The sequence below is a fragment of the Pteropus vampyrus genome, unplaced genomic scaffold (genome assembly GCF_000151845.1).
Source record: "Pteropus vampyrus isolate Shadow unplaced genomic scaffold, Pvam_2.0 Scaffold612, whole genome shotgun sequence".
Classification (NCBI taxonomy): Eukaryota; Metazoa; Chordata; class Mammalia; order Chiroptera; family Pteropodidae; genus Pteropus; species Pteropus vampyrus.
In genome coordinates this window covers 5,310-10,109 of record NW_011889393.1, presented here as the reverse complement: position 1 = coordinate 10,109, position 4,800 = coordinate 5,310, and positions in this window count along the sequence as shown.

The window sequence follows — 4,800 nt, the reverse complement described above, 5'->3', positions numbered from 1 at the left end:
CCCACCCCTCCCCCGGCCACGCGAGGGCACGGTGCGAAGGTGCCGTAAAGAAGCCGGGAAAGAGCTCTCATCAGAAACCAACCTTGAGGGCACCTTGACCTTGGACTTCGCAGTCTCCAGAACAGTGAGAAAATAAATGTCTTGTTTAAGCCTGCTGTTTAATGCCAGTCCGTGCTATTCTGTACGGCAGCGAGTGAACTCGTATACCACCCCCCACCACTACCACCAAAATGCAGAGTCAAATAAAAGAGATATTGAAATGTCGCCAAGAAAGCACCTCGTGGGGAGTGCTCGATCGTCTCCACCGTGCCCGACCCGCATCCTGCATCTGCATCCCGCATCCCGGATCCGCATCCTGCATCCGCATCCCGCATCCCACATCCTGCATCCGCATCCCGCATCCGCATCACGCATCCCACATCCCGCATCCGCATCCCGCATCCCACATCCTGCATCCGCATCCCGCATCCCGCATCCTGCAGCCACATCCTGCATCCGCATCCTGCAGCCGCATCCCACATCCCGCATCTTGCATCCCGTATCCTGCATCCCACATCCTGCAGCCGCATCCCACATCCCGCATCTTGCATCCCGTATCCTGCATCCCGCATCCTGCAGCCATATCCTTCATCCGCATCCTGCAGCTGCATCCCACAGTCTACATCCCGCAGCCGTATCCCTCATCCCGTATCCTGCATCCTGCAGCCGCATCCCACATCCCGCATCTTGCATCCCGTATCCTGCATCCCACATCCTGCATCTGTCCTCACCCCCAGGGCACACTGCCTTGTCAGAAACTTGTCCCCGCCCCCCACGGGCCAAGAGCGCTTGACAGATGGATGAGTTTTACAAGAATAAGCTGTACTGCCTGGCCCAGATCCCTCCTCTCTTTCGGGGGGGTACCTGCCCGCTTTCAGAGACAGCTTTCTCCACCCGCCTCTGCCGTGCCATGGGCAGGGTGGGGCTGGTCCTCCTCTGTCCATGAGGAGTCACTTTTCCTGCTGGTTACGTGTCCAGAGAGGGACAGCTGGTGCCTGAGTGGGGGACGTCAGATTGGAGGCAGGGCCTGGGGTGCTCCGGTCACAGGGCATCTCGCCTGAGAAGGGGAGGCTGACATCATTGGCTGCACGGTCCACCATGCTCTGGCCTTGGCCTGGCGGTCTGCGAAGAGGCCTCGAGGCCCAGCAGTGAGAGGCCGTGCGGACGAGCTTGCGGGCGGTCAACGGGACTGCTGGGACGATGGCAGCTTTGCCCCGCTGCACGGCCTCAGATGAGGGGCCCGACCTCTCCATGGTGACGCGTCCACGCCTGCAGCCCAGGGCAGAGAGCGGACCCACCTTGTGGGGTCGGCGTGAGGAGCGAGTGAGTTAATTTGTGGGAGACGCTTACAGCAGCGTTTGGTGAAAAGGTGGCTGTTATTCCCACATGGAACTTTTCCAGCATATCCATAGAAATTCTCCCTGATGAAAATTAGTCCCCCGTGACAGTAACTTATTCAGTGGATTATGTGACGTGGCCTGGGATACATGTAACCACTGGCCGCGTAGATGAAGTGACACGCGTCTGTTTTCTGCAATTGCACAAGCGTGTTGAAACCTGCCGACCATGTGCGAGCACAGTGCTGGACCCAAAACGTGACGCGTCCCCTCCTAAGTGAGCCCAGGGACCTCGATGACAGGTCCCTGCTCTAAGTCAGCCTGGGAGCCCATGTGGGGTCTAGTTTCTCCATCTGAAAACCGCGAGTCGGTCTGATTCTCAGGCAGCACTCGTTCTCCTCTGTGAGAAGGGAACATCTGTGTTTTCGGCCGTGACTGCAGGGGACACACACTGCCCCGCGAGATGGGACCAGCCCCGGCACTGAGCTCCAGCCCCAGCCAGACCCTCGGAGTCAGAAGCCCAGGGCGGGGCTCAGCAGTCCGAGATTTTTTATTATTGTTTTTCATTCTTCCATTACGGCCGACATACGAAATGGTGTTAGTTTCCGATGCACAGCGGGCTGAGTCGAGGTTGGCAGGCCCTACGAGGCGGTCCCCCTGCTCAGTCGCGCTCGCTCTGGCGCTGTGCCCACCTGTTACAGCGTGTCCCCCGTGCTGTCGTCGGCAGCCTGAGTCTAACAGGCCGTCCCCAGGACCCGCTGCACACCGAAGGTCACTGCTTCTCAACCAGGGTGGCCTGCCTTCAGGGGACATTTAGCAACCTCTGGGACATTCGTGGTTGTCACAAGTGGGCTAGAGGGTGCCACTGGTGTGTGGTAGGTTGAGGCCAGGGACGCCGCTAACCGGCCTGCAATGCACAGGACGCCCCCGCAACAAACGTGTCAGAAATGTGGTCGAAAACATACACGAAATGTGGTGACGCCCAGAGTGTCCCTCGTTCGCTCCTCCACCTCTCCCTCCTCCCCGACGTCGAGTGAAGTCCAGCCCCATGACGGCAGGGGACGCGGTGACTGACTTGGGGGGATGCGTCTCTGTTTTCCACATTCTCCTCTATTCGGGGGCCATGAGTAGCGCAGTAACCGGCGTGCACTGTGCTCATGAGAAGTGTCTTTTGAATAAGGAGACGGATAATCAGTTCTGAATGAATTAACCACTGAACGAATCAGTCAGTCTGTTCTTTTGTTGTTGTTTTTGAAAAAGCTTAAAGGACTCTTAGCGATCGAGGGGTCTGTCCTCTCGTATAGCAGACAAGGACACTGGGGCTCAGGGAAATTAAGGGAAATGGTCAGCGCTGCCTGCATCATCAGTGGCGGGAGGTCACCAGGGCCCAGGGCTCCTGGATCCTCATGCACGCGTCTGCCCGCGGTGCCTGTATCTTACCGTGGGGCCGTCACTCAGTGAGGAACACATTTTGAACGAATGTAGGCAACAGCAATACTGCTCCTGCAGAGAGACTGGTTAAACCACCTGATGTCAGCCCCTCAGACTTAATATTCACGACGTGTACTAATTTTGCTAATTTTGAGCAGAATACCAGCCTCCAATGCAGTAGCCGGGCACTTAGCGAGTGAACCTAACTAATTACTCATTATTCATATACCAGAGGGGGCTTTTCTCTATTCCTCACATACTTATAAAATGTGAGGAGATTTAAAACTTGGTTTCTTCAAAGAAAAACATGGTATAAAGACAAAAAAAAAAAAAAAAAAGGACTTGGTTAAGGCGTCTACCGCCTGAAAACGCCAAGCTTCGATTTTACTCGGTGAATTTTTAGCGAGCGTTTACGATTACTTTGCGATCAGAGCCGCTGTTTCACATGTACCGGTTCAGCCTATTAAAAGACAACGGTCCCTTACGAGGACACCGCAGTATGTATAACTGCAACGTCATTGTTCCCCAGAGCAGAAGGTGGGCGGTATGAACAAGGGTCTTCGTTTTGACAAGGGATCCATTACAGTTTAGTGGCCAACAACGACTAATACGCATAGCGTAGTGGACAGCTTACAAAAAGCTTTTCGAAGACGAGGTTAGTAAGGAGGTCGCCAGTCCTAATGGACATGGATGGAAATCATTCTCGTTTGTTTTGAAGTTGGTCCTCCATCATGGAGCCTGAGAAGCGCTGTTCTGTGGTACCCATTTGTATCACAATCGTGGCTAAATTGCAATCTATTCTTCTTTTCTAGTTATCCTTTTATATCCCCCCTTTGAATGTAAGCTGTATAATTTCAGAAGCAATATCTAGTTCTTCTTTTAAAAATGGACTTCATTTTTTTTTTTTTTTCCGAGAGGTTGTGCATTCACAGCAAAGCCCAGCGGAAGGGACAGAGAGTTCTGTGTGCCTCTCGCCCCGCACGTGCAGAGCCTCCCCACTGTCGGCACCCCGCCAGGTGGCACGTTTGTCACAGTCAGAGGACACGTCATCGTCACCCAGAGTCATCGCTTACCAGGGTCACTCTCGGTGTGTCCGTCCCCTGCGTTTGGACGGATGTGTCTGTCCACCACTACGGAATCACACAGATAGTTTTGCCGCTTGGAAAATCTGGGCTCCACCTGTTCACCCCCCATCCCCCAGCCCCCAGCCCTAACAGACACTGAAGCTCAAAGGGAACAGTTAGAATAGTGAGGTGCTGGTGTCCGGACAGCTGGGGAGGTCACTGGAGCAGAGCGCAATGTCCAGAAGCGGGCCCACGTGTCCGAGAGTCTCGCGCTCAAAGTCGGTGGGGAAGGGACGCGTTGCTTAGCCGAGGGGACTGTCCCCACTGGAAAAAGCCTGCGTTTACGGCTAACGTGGAAACAAAACCCAATGACGCGAACCTAGAAATAAAACCTCTAAACCGAGAACAGCCCCCGGTCTGTAGCCTAACGATTACATCCTTTTGCAGTTCCGAGGGACGCGTTTCTACACCCTGCTCCCAAAAGGTTGTGTGCGGTTGGCGTTAGCACAACGTGAGATGACCGATAAACCGGGAGGTGAGAACTGCGCAGCAGCACGTGTCACGGACGTCAAGCGAGCTCGTGGACATCAGTGAGAGGGTCGCAGTGGTGACTAAATGCCGTCCGCCCAACGAAAGGAGGCCGAGGGCGAGGGCGGGCGTTTCGCAGAAGAAATGTTACAAAAGGCCAATAACACAGGAAGAAGTGCCATTCACGAGAAATGAGGGGAGTGTGTTAGCTCAGCGGTTCCACGATCCCTTCTCTGCAATCCCGCGATTCGAAACCCTCTGAAAACAGGGGAAAAAAAATTTTATTCTGTCGTGCACACTAATATTTTAGCAAAATCTGACGTGGGCTTTTCACGGCTGTTTATTGCCCTCGATACAACCCTTGACGCCCTCCCGGCAACGTGCCGCTCACGGGGGACATT